A 17,044-nucleotide genomic window follows, 5' to 3' on the forward strand; every position below is an offset into this window, starting at 1 on the left:
TACCGCAATGGCATTACCGAAATTGTGGGGAAAAAAAAAATTTTTTTCCTAAAAAAATTTTTCCCCCACAATTTCATTACCGAAATTGTGGGGAAAAAAAAAATTTTTTTCCTAAAAAAATTTTTCCCCCACAATTTCGGCAATGCCATTACCGAAATTGTGGGGGAAAAAAAAAATTTTTTTGGTTATTCTCTCTCCTACTTTTTTTTGTTATTCTCTCTCCTCTCTCCTGCTTTCTGGTTGAATTTCGGTAGCCTTATTCTCTCTCCATCTTTTTTGGCTGAATTTCGGCAACGCCATTGCCGAAATTCAGTCTCTCTCCTCAGATTCCCAATTAACTTCGAACAGTAACTATAACGCAAATTAACTTTAAAATTTACAATTTTAACCCAAAAGACTCATTTATATCTATCTGATGCTATTACTTTAACAACAATAAAGCAATCATAGTAGTGTTATTTTGATTCGCAATTGATTCTCTCTTTTACAATCGGATTTAATTGTGTTGACTAACTACTGTACAACTCACAAATTGATTCTTCTCCTCACACAAATGTATATGTGGAAGCCCTACTAAAAAACGAATTTGAATGACAATTGAAATCCACCACTCAGATCAGTTTCCTCTTTACACAAAGTGTACTGTGCTACAGAGTTTTCAAAAAAAAAACTTTAATTTGTATGGAGAACAAGAACCGATCTTCAGACTCTCTCCATAACCAAAAAGCTTTTGAAATCCACCAATCAAAATGGTTTAACAAATGGAAATTTGAATTCCGCAATTTGACTCTAGACTATCTTTTTTGCTGAGACTCTCAGACAGTCAGATTTTCTTTCACCATGCATGCAGAAGGTTTTCAGATTGGACATGATAGCTTTTTTTTATTTTTTTATTTTTTCTATTTTTAATCTCCGTGCATATATTAAACATGATAGCTTATGCATTAAGGCTAGGTATGTTTTGGTTTCAAATCATTTTTGAAAATGTTTTTTTGTAAATGTGAGTGTTTAGTTGCGTATGAAAAATAATTTACCGGAAAATATTTTTAGTTGACTGTGTAAAATGAGACTTTAACCCGGAAATGGTTTTACATATCTATTTTCACTTCAAACCATTTTCGGGTAAGACACACAAAGAGAGAAATAGAGAGAGAAAGAAGAGAGCCTAGATCGAATTGGAGCTCTCAACCATAGAGTAAGCATGGAGTTTTGTGCTGTAATTGGGCCATTAATTTTATATTTATACATTGTGCTCTTGCTTGAAGCAAAAGTTCTAGTTGTTAGGCTGAAGGCAACAAAAACATTATCCAGGCTACTTGCATGCGTGTACATGCTTGCTAGAGAAAGAGAGGGAGTCTATGGTCATTTACTTATTATTTTTTTGATAAAAAAAGAAGAATATTTAGTATATTTTGTCCTTGTATTTTGTTTTGCTAGGCAAGAAACTTACTAATTACATGCTAATTTGCTTATAGATTTGGATTGCCAGCCAACAGACTATGGATTAGTGTTTATGAAAATGATGATGAAGCTTTTGAAATCTGGCATGATGAGGTCTGCCAAACAAAATCTCATAACTAGTTATATGTTAATTTCCATGTTTGACTACCTCGTATTCAGTTTTCACTACTTATGCACTTACATTTTTCTTTTGTATGCATATACTCTTCCATGTACATCATTATGTGTCTAAATCTGTATCTTTCTACAAGGAGACACAATAATGTCTTGTTGTCGTTGTTGTGCTTGAATGTGAGTGGTCTTATAAATGGCAACATATTTCACATGAACTTTAGTCCTGAACTTGCATATGAGACCTTGAATCATTATTTTTATATGAACTTGTCTTCTATATAAGGCAGTTTTCCATAAATTATTTCACGGTAAAACTTACAGACTTAAGGAATTGGCTACATCATGAGCAAGAACATCAAAATCAACAGCTATTAACATAAAAATATTTTCATGAAGGAAGAAATTAGAATACAATAAACCAGTCAACATAAACCGAAACATTCATGTCAATCATAATCATTATGGATATGGTTGTGTAATTATATAGTCCCTACATAGACTTCTTGGTTTGTTTGGATTGTTTATTTAGAACTATAGAATTACACAACCATATCCGCAATGATTCTAAATAAACAATCCAAACAAACCAAGAAGTCTATGTAGGGACTATATAATTACTTAAAAACATATTTCTCTGTTAATTAGAGATTAGATAATTGCACAAACCACAAGCAGCAAAAGTGTGGCGTCTGTCTAACCAAGCTGGAAATTGCAACCATTGCAAAAAGAACACTAATCTCATCCCTGTCAACAAAAAAACATTAAAAAATGAACATTTAAACACAAAATACCATGATAATCAAAGAGATAATGGCATCAAAAATAACATTTTAGTTAATCCAATGTGTCAATGATGTTAAGTAGTCGTACTGTAAGAATCTGAAACTACAATGACTACAAGGTGTCTAGCTGTGACTGCATTGAAGCTACTGTACAAATACAAAATGTATGGTACCGTCCCACCAAGATTTGAACTTGGGTTACCAGATTTAGAGTCCAATGTACACAGAACAGAAATAGCAAATGAACAGACAAAGCAGATGGAAAGCTACGCTTAGATAGTTATGATTCATAAGACAACAGGGCAAGGGAATAACAATCAAACTTGTGCCCAGGATCATTTTGCATGTACAGTTGTTCACAGAAAAAGAAAAGTTCATATCCAAAAATATGAACCATGTTGAGGATTTTGGTTGAGATTCTAAAAGGCTCTAATTTTGTTATGTCTATGTTTAACATTCTCACATACGCTCTCTCTCTCTCTCTCTGTATCTGTATTTTAAATTTGATTAATCCTGTACAAAATTTCTATTTCTTCTCTTTCAGTAATTTGAGAAGGCCACTCAGCTCTTGCATCCCTTCCTCGCAGCCACACCACCTGACCTGATTTCCCCATCCTCCACCAGATACTCATGCGAATCTCCTTCTCCAACTTTATGCTTTGCTGAGTTTCCTTGACCTCACTAAAACATGCATGGTTTTATTTATGCTTCGAACTAATAAGGATAACAATACATGTCTCTAACCCTTTCCTTCCCATATTCTATCTTTGAGGCAAGGTCAAGTGATATAGGCCTGTTTGGATAAGCTGTTCGAAAATAAGCGTTTTTAAAAATAGCGTTTAGAAAACACAATTTTAAAAATTATATTAAAACGTTTGGTAAAATTTGTGTATAGTATTAGTCTAAATTTTTTTTTTTTTTGGTGCAAATTACCAAAAAGAACTGGAAAAGACTTTATTCTGCCGATATTATCCTATCATATTTGAAGTAGCTAATGAAAATAATAATAATAATATTCACTTTCCCTCTAATCTTTTCTTTAAATAAAAAAAAGTATTATTATCAAAAGCAAAAACTAAATTAAAATAATCCCAATTACTTTCTCTTTCCCCAAAGCTAATATCAACCACAAACCTATACAAAATATAAATATACATATAGATATATATATATATATATATCAACCACAAATAATGAAAGTGAAAAAGAGATAGCAGAGAGAGGGAAACTAGATATTTCCTCCACAGTTCACATGGACAGCTTTTTATTGCAAACATGGAAAAAGGAGCTAGTGGACTTGTTGTTCCTACGAGTGGTGATTTCTTATTTTCATTTTCAATATTGCAACGATTGAGCTCTTTTTTGTTGTGTCAACATTCTCCACTGCCGTTCCAACATCCGCTTCAACCTTGAGCACAGTGTAGTCGCTGGAAAGTCAGGGAGGTGAGGTTATTTGTTGGCTGGTGATTTTGTCATTTAGCAAATGTGTGAGGGTATATCAGGTATTCAAGCCTTAAAATGTATTACAAGATCTGCGTTTTAAGTGCCGTTCTCAAAAAGTTGGCTGGAACTTCAATTTCAAAACGTGATATTTTGCGTTTGAAAGAATGCAATTTCTAGTAAAATCACAGTGCCAAACGCACACGTATTTGCGTTTTTAATAAAATCGCACGTTAAGGCTTTTAAAACAGCCTATCCAAACGGGATCATATTGTCTGAGTTTGGGTTATAATACCATCTAGGTTCTCACTTGTGGCTCATCTCATGCTTTCTTTTCTTCTTCTTTTTCTTCCTAAGAGCATATTAGAGATTTTCCTCATTTATGCCATGCATTCTTGTTCTAGTGTTTCTTATTTGTTATTCAACTTTTGCAATATTCTTTCAGATTTAGCTAATGGGACTTGTGAACTCCGCATTTTAACAGCAAAGAGGAGAGGAGAGGAGTTTTTCGTTGAACAGATTTTGTATTTGAATATGTTTAATCAATATTCTTATCATATTTTGGGGCGTTTATATACAGAAGCAATTAGAGTAAATAGATGTTTTGTACTTCCTAATGCTGTCATTTCTTCAAACGAAATAAATAGAGATGGGTTTAAGTTATACTAGTGTAACTTAACACCATTTGTAGATCATAGATTTGTAATTAATTTAATGGTTAAAAAAAATAGCATTAAATGCTAATTGACTTACACATCGTTCACTTAATTAAAAGCAATTTTGTTTCTCTCTCATTATTTATTATTTAAAACCTTTTACATATATTCCTTTTATTGCCAATTACTTTACAAATACATTTGTAATACCTTTTTGGTTGAGTTCGTACTACTTTTTTTTTTTTTTCCTTCTTTTAAGCCGGTCATACTCTTATAGTCTTATCAATTGTGACTCCTTAAAAATAAATAAATGGCAAAGTGTTGTTTAATGACTAACCAAGCTTGTAATTTTTTTATCTGAGATATAATTTAATCTTCAGAGAGACAATACGAGACCAAGGTACTTTGTATTTCCCTCAAAAAAAAAAAATTGAATGTTAGATTTGACGTTGAACATTTATATTTGAAATTATTTGTTAAGTTGATGACAATGCATTAATATATTTTTTTAATAAAATACTATTAGTCTTTTAATCTATAATATACAAAGTTTAATATAACTTAAATATACAAACACACGTTAAAAATAAGTTAAAAATTTTATAATAAAGACTTTATGAATGGATTGGGACGTTAGATCAACTACCTAGTCGGATTGAGTCAAAATCAAATACTGGAAAAAAATTTTTAGACAAAAATAGAGTGCGATAACTATTATCTATATTTTATTTTTTTGCGTTGGATTTTTGAAAGTCGTTGGTAAAAAAAGGAATATATGTATAATGTTTTAAATAAAAAATAAAGAGAGAAAAACAAAATTGCTAATAATTAAGTGAATGAGGTGTAAGTCAATTAGCATTTAATACTATTTTTTTTTAAGCATTAGACTAATTACAAATCTACAGTTTACAAATCAATAGTTAATAACTAAAATTATAATATTAATAAAATATTTAATGAAATCATCTTAAAAAAAATTACCACGCTGGCATGCAACTAGTTCAACTAAAAGCTAAGACGCAATAAACAATAGTCAGTAATCTTGGCATAAGACAATACAAGGCATATTGTATAGAGCAAATAGAGATAAGATAATACAAGAAATATGGCACAAGATTCCAAATAAGACAATACAAGACATATTGCACAGGGATATTAACAATGGACGGGAAAGATATGTGAAACTAGAGACTAAATAGAGTTGAAATAAAAATATTAGTGTAGTAGTAGGAGAGGAAGAAGGTTATAAATCAGAATTCTTACAGCACTCTTGAAAACTAAAGCCAAGCAGTTGATTTTATGTAATCTTCCATCTTGATTCACACTGGCTAAAAATTCGTGAAAAAACGGAAAGCAGAAAAAAAAAATTTAGCAATAGGAAGAAAAAAAAATTAATATAAAAAATAACTTAGAAATAGAAGAACAAGGAAGTAAATTCGTACCGTACCGACCGGTATATACCGTACCGACCAGTACACCGGTACAAAGAACCCCTTATTTCGTATCCAAAAAAATACCGGCCGTACCGGTTATACCGGCGAAATCCGGCTGTTTCGGCCGGTTAGTGGATACCGGACCGGTACCTTTTCTCACGCCACACTAAACTTCTGTCTCTCTTTGCCTCCTCTTTATCACACCGGTGACGACAAAATACCGATTGGTGGTGAGGAGAGGCGTCGGTGATACTGATTCATGCACTAGAAATCGGTTTGAAGTGAAGAAAAAAATAGAATGGAATGATGTTAAAAGAGTTAGACTGGTGTGAGTCGTGTGATACTCTGTGAGAGAGAGAGAGAGAGAGAGAGAGAGATCTGTAACTAATGGGGGAAGAAATGAAATAAAAATTGAAAGAGTGAAGACAAAATAAATTTAAAAGAGGAAGAGGTAATGTGTGGTTATAAAGAAATAGCGTGTGAAGCTATGATGTGCTGAAACTTGAAAATAGGAAAGATAGGTAGGCACTGTAATAAAAGAGAGCTATGGATTCTGATAGATTGGCAGGCAACTAGCTTTACTGCTTCAGGCGTGCCTGCCAATTTTTGGAAGATGTGGAGCATTAGACGCCTATGAATGTAGTTCTTTCTGGAAATTGTGGAGCATTAGACGGTAGGTAATGGATGTAATTCTTTTTGGTACTAGCAAAGTTGATATTTAATGTAATAAAAAAGCCTCTGACGTGCCTGCCAATTTTTGGAAGATGTGGAGCATTAGACACCTGGATGTAGTTCTTTTTGGAAGATGGGGAGCATTAGACGGTAGAAATGAATGTAGTTCTTTTTGGTAGTAGCAAAGTTGATATTTAATGTTAAAAAAAAAAAAAAAAACTTCAGACGTGCAAAACAGTAAAAAAAATAAATGAAAGAATAAAATAAATGTGGGAGAAGGAAAGAGAAAACAAGAATAAAAAAAGTATGGGGCTTTTTTCTATCTTTTTTATTTTTGTGTGTATATATATATATATATATATATATATAATAGTGGTAAATTTGAAACAGTATATTTGTAATGATCGATATTAAAAATATATCGTACCAGTTGTTAAATCGATATAACGTTCGGTATAATATTGACTCTCTTATAGAACACTTACACATTCATGTTCTTCGTTAATAGCCTGAGATGCTACCAAATGAAATCCCAAAGGTTCCTCCATATCCATATTGTTGACCACACACCTGTGTGTTTTTTTTTTTTTTTTTCCTTCTCTATCTCCCCTAATACACACTTATTATTTGTTTCCTTTTCTACGCATCTCTAACCTATATGTATAGGGGTGAAAATGGTTTGAGAGGGGTTTTGATGTCTTTTCATTGTTAGTGGTGTTATAAAGAATTTATTGTGTCATTGGGTTGGTACCACTCCTTGCCAGAGTTTTTTTTTTTTTTTTCTTTTTTTCCTTAATTAATTGTTGTTCTAATCCAACCAACGCAAGTACCATCAATGAATCGTAATGTGACAATGTGACCTATATGCAAGTTTATTACATCTCTTTTGCATAATTGTAGAAAAATAGAAGTGTTAAAAAAAATAATAATAATAATAAATAAATAGAAGTGTTATAGTAACAGTGTATACTGTATCTTTTTTCTTTTTTGGTGAAATATACTGTATCTTTCTATCATATGATTTATATTATTTAATTATTATCCTACATTTTTATATTAACTCACACATCAATGTAGCACACTAACTATTAGAGAAAATAATAATATATAGATAATTGATAAATATTTTATTGAAATATATTGTAGAATAAATAATCTGATAGGGGTGTTTTGAAAAAGTGATTGTGTAAAAAAAATTTCTTATTGTAAAATATACAGAAAATTTTATACAAGTGATGTGAATGCTAACGTGTGAGTGGTGAGCTTGATAGATTAGTTTGAGAAAAATTCTTGTATTGTATGAAACGGATTATGAAACGGTCTCATACAATACTCACTCTTGGTTTGATGAGAGAGAAAAATGGTTTGGGAAGGTGTCAGCGTCTTTTCATAATGGGGATTTAATTACATCTTTGCCTCTAGGGACTTGATAGTGAGTAGATTTGGTTCAAATCCGCAACACTCTCGTATTTTTGTCGGTGACAATTGGTTCAGTTCCCATGCAAAGAACAAACAGAAGTCCCATATGATGTACTCTCTCTACTTTGTAGATGTGACAACTGATTGAAGTTTGCATGAAAATAATTTGTTCATTTATCTTTCAATATCTCGTCCTTTTTTATTTCCTTCATTTTTCATGTAAGTTCTTTTTACTCTCAGATCACATGGACGAATGAGCCGTATTCAATTTTCATAGACTAGACAAGAGAGTCTTTAATTTTCAAGCATTTTGACAGCACAAGCAGAACAACTGGGCATACATGTGATTTAATGTAGCTCTGACATCTATCGTTTGGAAACAGTGGCGACTCCAGGAATTTTATCCAGGATATTCCTATTTTACTTTGAAAAAATTTCGGGTCATTTCAGTCTATTTCAAGTATTTTGGGATGTTTCGGTAAATACCGGCCGAAATTCAAAATTTGGCCGGTATGAAGTTTGTGCTTAAAAAAAAAAAATGTTCTTGAAATCAAAACAAATTTGCATTTTGTACATCCAAAAACCTCAAAAGGAAAAAATAAATGAAAAGAAAATAAATGAACAAAGGTTGCTTACAATAAACTATAAGCTCGTTTAAAATATTAATAAAATTATTAATTGTTGTTGTTTAGTTGTTTTATTAATTTGTTTGTCTTTTATAAACTATAATTTATTATATTATTGTTTCATTAATTATAAAATTATTAATTAATTATTATTTAGTCTAACATAATTTAATTTGTTTGTCTTTCATAATATATTAATTAATTAAATTATTAATTATTAGAATAATGAGCTAGCTGCCAATCAGAAAATTTCACAATCACAAATCACAGTAACATTACATTAAAAGACAATATTTAACCAACTAACCAACACCAACACCAACACACAACAACTAACGGATAAGGATCATAAGATAAAACCAAATTAAAAAAATCAAAAAATAGGCAAAATATTAATAAACTTAAAAGTTTCGCTGCTTCAGCCAATCACTCAGATAAAGACTTAAAGTTACTCTTAAAGAATAGAGAGAGAGAGAGAGGCACTCTGAGACACAGCTTCATTTCATTTCAGATTTCAGAGAGAGAGAGAGAGAGAGAGAGAGTGAGAGAGAGAGAGAGAGTGAGAGTCGGAGAGAAAAAGTGAGAGACATACCTTGAGGGAGCACCGGAGCAGCCGAGCACGGAGGTCAGAAGAGTGAAGGCTGAGGCTGAGGCAGCGTAGTGACCGTCAAGCGATGTGCGACGATGTGTGACGCGATCTCCGATGAGCGACGATGTGCTCTAGAATGCGACTGGACCGATCTCCGATAAGGGGCGAGTCGAGTCGGGCGACGATGTGCTGGAGTCTGGACTGCGACAGTGCGACTGGACCGATCTAACTTCTGAGGGGAGGCGTTGCTCACTTGCTCTGTTGCTCTGTTTTTAGGTTTGCTTTAACTTTAGTGATTTTTGATGTACCGATTTACTGATTGGAGGTTTTTGATTTAGTGATCTGCTCTGTATTGGGTTTTTTTTTTTTTTTTTTTTTTTTTTTTTAATCCGTGGGTTTGCTTCTCTGTAATCTGTTGGGCTTTGTTGGGCGGGTTTGCTTCTTTGTAATCTGTTGGGCTCTGTTGGGCTTGCCGTGGGCTTGATGTTGGGCTGGCCGTCCGTTGTTTTGCTCTGTTACAATTTTTTTTTTTTTTTTTTTTTTTAATAATTTGAGGGTGTTCTTTTTTTTTTTTTTTTGAGGGTGTTCCTATTTTTTTTTTTAAGGGTAAACAAATAAAAAAATTTTAATTATTATATATAAATTTTTTTTCTTTTTCAAGTCAGGGTGTTCCTGGGAACACCCTGACCATAACGTGGCGCCGCCACTGTTTGGAAAGAGAGTCACGTGAGGAACGAAGAATGGATGGTCCAAAATGAAAGCTCATTAACTCTATCAACACCGATTTGCTCAGAAAGCACGCCATATGGTACCGATGCGATTTTGCTGAAGAGAAGAAAAAAAAAATAAGGAGACATAGAGGAGTGAGAAATAGTCTTATAACTTTCTATTTTTGGCAAAGCTATTTATATCTATCTAATGCTATTACTTTAACAACAAAGCATCTTCGCAAAAAAAAAAAAAAAAAAAACCAACAACAGCAACAACAATTCACAAATTGAATTCCGTAACCTGACTCTAGGTACCCGTTTGGTTTTAGCGGAAAATGGGGAAAAAAATTTGAATGGAATTGTGGCCATGTTATTACCGAAAATGGGAGGAAAAAAAATGTTGTTGCCGAAATCTGGGAAGAAATTAAAAAAAAAGTGTTATATTCACAATATTTTTATAATACTTTAACAACAAATCATAGGTGATTAGTTATTATTAGTTCAAATTTGATTTTAACACTGTGATTACTTTTTTAATCTAATAATAATAATCTGCCACTTAAAATTTGTTGTAAAAATATTATAAAAATTATCATTTCTTAAAATAAATAAATAATAGAATTGTGGTAATGGTATTGCCAAAATAGGTGTAGAAAATTTCACCTATTTCGGCAATGCCATTGCCAAAAATGTGAGGAAGAAAATTCCACCAATTTCGACAATCTCATTGCCATAATTCTTCTCTTTTCTTTTTTTAATTTTTTTATTTCCACCAATTTCGGCAATCCCATTGCCACAATTCTTTTTTTTTTTTTTTTTTTTTTTTTTTTTTTCTCTCACATTTTCGGCAACTGCATTGCTGAAATAGGTGAAAATTTTCTACACCTATTTCGGCAATCCCATTGCCACAATTCTATTATTTATTTTTATTTTTTTAAGAAATGATAGGTACACACAATTTTTATAATATTTTTACAACAAATTTTAATTGGTAGGTTGTTATTATTAGATTAAAAAAGTAATCTCAGTATTAAAATCAAATTTGAACTAATAATAACTAATCACCTGTGATTTGTTGTGAAAGTATTATAAAAATATTGTGAACGTAACACTTTTTTTAAAATTTATTTCCAGATTTTAGCAACAACATTTTTTTTTTCCTCCCATTTTCGGCAATGTCATTGCCACAATTACCAAAAAAAAAAAATATATATATATATATATATATTTTTTCCCCCTATTTTGGCAATGGCATTGCCGCAATTGCTTTTTTTTTTTTGAGCACTCCACACTCAGGCACACTGGACACAGGACTCGAGCAGTAGAATTGGGCAGAGGAATTTCGGTATCCACGTTGCCGAAATTCAACATTTTCTCTCTCCACCTTTTTCTTCTTCTCTCTCATAATTTTGGCTGAATTTCAGCAATGGTGATATCGAAATTCAGTCTCTCTCCTCAAAACCCCAAATAACTTTCAATAGTTCCTATAACGCAAATTAAGTTCAGATTTTACAATATTAACCCAAAAGACTCGGAAAATGGTGCCACAACCAACTATCTATAGTGTCATAGGGGTTTTAAATTTTAACATCTAAGTGACAAATGATTTGTTTGTTTCAAAAAAAAAAAAATGTGACAAATGATTTTTCATTTTTATTTATTTATCTTAATATATATATATATATGTATGTATATCAGTATTTTTTTTTAAGTTGGCAAAAAGGGCTTTAGCTAAGAATAGTCAAGTTTTATATATAGAAAATTCTATGAAACTTATGATTATGATTGACATAAATGTTTCAGTTTATGTTGAATCTTTTATTATATTCTACCTATGTGATAAGATGTGTTAAAAGCTTGGCCCTTCCATTTGCTTTGATTGAAAGAAAAATTTTTTTAAGTAGATTTATTGCAGTCACAGCTAAACACCTTGTAGTCATTATAGCTTTAGATTCTTAAGTAGGACTAATTAACATCTTTGACACATAAGATTAACTAAAATATTATTTTCAATGCCATTTAGCTCTTTGATTATCATGGTATTTTGTGTTTAAATATTCCTTTTAATTTATTTTTCTTGTATTTGAGTATGTAGTACTTTTTTTTAATGCATTTTTGTTGACAGGAATGAGACTAGTTTTATTATTTTGAGGGGTTCACATTTAATGACTTGTGTTATTCTCTGTTCAACTTTGTAGAAAATATGACAAAATGAAAATGTTATCCATTCGATCGATCCACTTCTTGTTTTTTCTTCAACTATGGACCACGAAAAGAGTTTTATAGGAATGATATGATACATGATACTCCAATACCTGTAAAAGTAAGCTCTATATGGCTCTAGGATGTAGAGACAAAACATTAAAAAAGAAAAAAGAAACAATCACATTAATACCGCCTACTCCCAGTACTTTTTTCAAACTCTCAATTTTCCTTCCGTATCTCTTTTTGTTTTAAACGGTGGCTCTTGTGTCTCTTAAACTCAAAAACTGAGGATGGAGGGTTGAAGCATAGGACGGGAAAGAGATGAAAAAAGGTGGTCAGAGTGGTTTAAAGAGAATTTAAGCAAAGTCCTGATGCCGAGGCTGACTCTTCTTCAAAGTCTCAAAAGAAGAGAAATCACGTGTAGTTGAAATGGTAGGACAGAGATGTATTTCAGTCCCATCTCTCTACTCATTTCTCTTCACTCTTCAGCTTTCTCAGGTTTCAAAATATTGATAGTCTAGTTTTGTTTGATCCGGTTATAAGATCCAACTCGACCGAATAGTATTACGTTATTTTTAATGAAAGATTTACTGATAGTCAGTTATTTTCTCCCTCTTCCTTATGATTTCATTGTCAAAGATTTGCCCTTCTTTAATTAATTTTATTTTTTGGTCCTTGCTAAAAAATAATTTCTTGTGTAATGTTTTGATTTCTTGTTTCTGTCCATTTGTGTCATTCTTTTCAGAACTTAGCTCTCCGAAGTGGTTGGTGCCATTGGCATTGTTTGAGACAGATTTGATGTTTTGATCCATTTAGCTGGCCTAAAAGCTGTTGGGGAGAGTGTTGCAAACCCTCGCCATTCTTTCAATAACAATTTGATTCACACTATTAATCTTTATGAGGTTATGGCAAAATATGATTGCAAAAAGGTATGTCCGCGATTTAATTTCTTAAACTCAATTGATTTTGTCTTTGAATCTTGCGCTTGTAATAAATGGTTTGGAAGTGAATCAACAATAATCTATGCCTTAAAGAATTTTTGGCTGTTGAGTTAAGCATTAAATGTTCATTTTATTCGAACTTGATTTTGCTAAATCTTTGATTCCAGTATTTCTTTTTCAATTCATAACTGCATAAACTATGCTTTGTATATGTAGCTGTATATTTGTGGAAGCGACATTGGTCTTTTTGGTGTCTTACTGCTAAATTGTGAAGTTTCTATGTTCGATGTCTAATTCTTTTGTCGCCATGGGCCTTGTAAATCACCCACCAATGTAACTATCGAATCATGAAAAAGTCTAATTATTTGTTTGTCGAAAGTAGTTATAGCATTCAAGTTCCAGTTGAATCTTTAACAGAGAATTGTTTAGTCTTAGAATGTGAACCATTTTTTTATTGATTACATCACATGTTGGCATGCTCTGCCCACTATTGACACAAGTAATGTTATCCTGTGGCCAAATAGACGGTTTTCTCATCTTCTGCAACAGTTTATGGTCAACCTGAAAAAATACCGTGTGTTGAGGATTTCAAATTGAAACCTATGAATCCTTATGGGCGGACCGAGGTATGCATCACTGGGTGCTTAGTAATGTTTATTTTGGGCATACCACACATAGGATTCGTCTTTGAAGTTGCATAATCCCAGTTGCTGTTTCTTGTGTTCATAGGAGTGCAGTTTCTTTTCTTTCCTGACTTATAATATATTCTATGGTTACAGCTTTTCCTTGAAGAAATTGCTTGAGATATTCAGAAGGCGGAGCCAGATCTGAAAATTATATGTCTCAGATACTTCAATCCTGTTGGGGCTTATGAGAGTGGTAGAATTGGTGAAGATCCAAAGGGCATCCCAAACAATCTCATGCCATATATACAGCAAGTAGCTGTTGGCAGATTGCCTGAGCTTAACGTGTATGGTCATGATTGTCCCACGAAGGATGGTAGTGCGGTATGTTCTTTTTTGCGTAAATATTGTTGAGTAGTAGTGGATAGGAATTTCCCTGGTTTTTCAGTAATATCCATTAGTCCCATCTCATGGACCTTTTTGACATATATAGACTGTTTCTAGTTTTGTATTCCACTTATAATCCTTTATAACCACTGCAGTAGTATTTGACTTTCTGTCATTACAGAAAATTCAATTAAATTGACAAATTTTTTGCGCTTACAAAATATCAAATGTTTTTGTGTTAAACAGGTCCGAGACTACATCGATGTCATGGACTTAGCTGATGGTCACATTGCTGCAGCCTGCTCTTCGGAAGCTTTTTACTAAAGAGGATATAGGTGATCATTCTTCCTTGCATATGAATTTGTATGTCAATGAATTTTCTGTCACCTGTTAACTGTTTATCAGGCATTTATTTAACACACTCATGCTTTTATTTTGGGATTTTTTTGAAAATCTTGTTCTAGCCATATTTTTCAAACACATGGCATTAACAAGCTGTGTTTATCAAATGCTGTGTAATAGTTATCATTGATGTCCAGGAAATTTTCCTTGTCATAACCTTTTTTGGTGTTAGTCATAAAGAGTAAGGGGATAATAATTTAGAATGCAACTCAAGTCTGAGGGTGATTTCAATTCTGAAATAAAAAAGATCTGCGCTAGTAGCTAGTAGGTTATGGTTTTAAATTTGGGGCCTTCAAAAATAATAATAATAAGATTCTATATATATCAGGTTGCCTGAAAGATGATGCATTTTAGTTCAGCAACAAAATGACAGTCTGCACGGTGATAAATGGGTAAAACAGTGGGTATCTTTCTTCCTCACAACTCACAAGCAAGGTGGAGATTGAGATTGCAATGGAGACATGTGAAGGTATATGATTTGCAAATATTGATTGATAAAATCATTTTTTTGATAACATAATGTCACCTCAAACACACTGTGAGTGATAAGACGGACCAATTTCAATTTGTTGGTACATCTTGAGCAATAGATGTAAGGTCATATGAGTTAGCAATGGTAAAACAGATTTTGACTGTTAATATAAAGCCTTAGTCCCAAAACATTGGAGTAGGCTATAGATCCTCAACAAGATTGAAACTAACGTTGAAATATTTTTTTATGCAGGCTTTTCCATTGGATTTAATACTCTATTCCGGTTGAGGACAACTTAAATGTGTCCCTCATTGAAGATATAAAAATTTTTTAATCCAACTTTAGATGGAACGGAATTGGGTAAAGCTCAGAAATTGGGTTTTTTTTTTTTTTTTTTTTTTTTTTTTGGTTTTTGGATTGGTTTTGTGTAGGGCTTTGTGAGTTCTTACAATGAGTTATTTCCCTGCCTCTTCGCTACACTATCTCCACCCAACCTTTGCCTTAATTACCTCTATTTTTTAGTAATAAATTAATTGTTGTGTGATTTTGTTTATGCATGTGTTGGTTGCTTTGATTCAATTTTCATTTGCATCTGTTTTCTTGCCTCACAGTCTTCGCTTCCAGATTATTAGCGGCTTTCTCGGAGGTTGAATACATCAAAGCTTATTGAAAATAGTGGTGAGTTCTTAAACTTGATTGTATTTAATACTCATTGGGTTTGTTTGTAACTTGCATATAAAACAAAAACAAGCATTTTCACCTCTGAAGATGTCCTTAACACGAGGAACATGTTTCTAATAAAATGAAGATGTCAGTTCCAAAGCTTTGAGAATTTGCTTGTTTGATTTATGTATGGTATGATATTATATTAGGCTATATATATGTTGACTAAATGTTTTCTTTGTCAGATAGTGAGTGTTCCCGATAGAGGAGCTCGGAAGAGTCCTCATGGTGATCTCATTCAGGTATGCTGGATCTAAAACTATGTATTTTTCTCCTATATTTGTTTCCATTTTATGCAATTATATCTGGCGAGTCATAGCCTCATAGGCAAAAGGAACACTCAATTGCATTGGGAATTGACAATTCCTGCAGAACTTGGCGTTAGGCCAGGCTCTTGCCACATGAAATTGCAGAAAATAGTTTGTAAATATTTTGAAATATATGTAGTTTTACTGGGAGCTGTGGGAATATGAATTTAAACAGTTAAATGTCTTGGACAGCTTGTTAGTTCTAGAATTGTGTTCCTTATATTTGTTACTTGTGCCTTTTATAACTATTGATGAATCGCAGATGGATACCAAAAATATACTCTTCATTTGTGGTGGACCATCTGTTGATTTGGAGAAGACGATTTCAGAGAGGTGATACCCTTTTCTTGTGCTGTATGTTAAACAGAAATTTTTACTATTGTTGGCTTCTCCCTAAATGTGAGTTCTAATTATTTTATGTTCTTTTTCCATACAACAAGATTTTTCCATTGGATTTGGAGCACCAGATCATGCGAACATGAGAACTGGTGGATCAACCAAAGCTAGCCTTCATTTGTTTCCAAAGCTACAAACCTGAAAATATTAGATGACACAGTAAGCAAATATTCAATGAAAAAAGAAAGGTCTCTAAAAAAAAAATATTGAATTTCAAACTACATGTAGCTTTGGTTAACAAATTTATGTTAAAACTTAAAACTAATTTTCAGCCATCTAAACAAAGTACTTTACTTGTAGGTAGCTTTACAGCCATAAGGTTCCCTTTCTAACAGGCTGGATAGGCTGCATTTAAATTTTTTTTTTCCCTTTCTCATGAAGTCCCTGTATTACTCCATCTACAAGTGACATGTAGATTCTTGGAAATCTCCCATTCAGTTTATCTTCAACTTCAGAGTGGAAGGAATCTGACTCAATGAAACCATATAAGAAATCTATATGTCACTGAATTAGATTCCCTTCCACTTTGAGATTGAAGATAGACTGCATCGGAGATTCCCAGGAATCTACATGTCACTTGTAGATGGAGTTATACGGGGATTTCATGAGAAGGGGAAAAAAAAAATTAAATGCAGCCTGTCCAGCCTGTTAGAAAGGGAACCTTATGGTTGTAAAGCTACCTATA

General features: G+C 32.5%; 1 long non-coding RNA gene and 1 pseudogene across 1 annotated transcript; one reads left to right on the top strand and one right to left on the bottom strand.

The window, feature by feature from the left end:
* Positions 1–1,932: 1,932 nt before the first annotated feature.
* Positions 1,933–6,576, bottom strand: LOC126706777 (uncharacterized). Its single transcript, XR_007648707.1, has 3 exons — positions 5,896–6,576; positions 5,717–5,781; positions 1,933–2,319 (listed from the first exon to the last, which is right to left on the bottom strand). It is a non-coding gene; the product is annotated as an uncharacterized LOC126706777 (long non-coding RNA).
* Positions 6,577–10,576: 4,000 nt separating this feature from the next.
* Positions 10,577–16,300, top strand: LOC126705268 (UDP-glucose 4-epimerase-like; annotated as a pseudogene).
* Positions 16,301–17,044: the final 744 nt, after the last annotated feature.

This window comes from Quercus robur, chromosome 11 (genome assembly GCF_932294415.1).
Source record: "Quercus robur chromosome 11, dhQueRobu3.1, whole genome shotgun sequence".
Lineage (NCBI taxonomy): Eukaryota > Viridiplantae > Streptophyta > Magnoliopsida > Fagales > Fagaceae > Quercus > Quercus robur.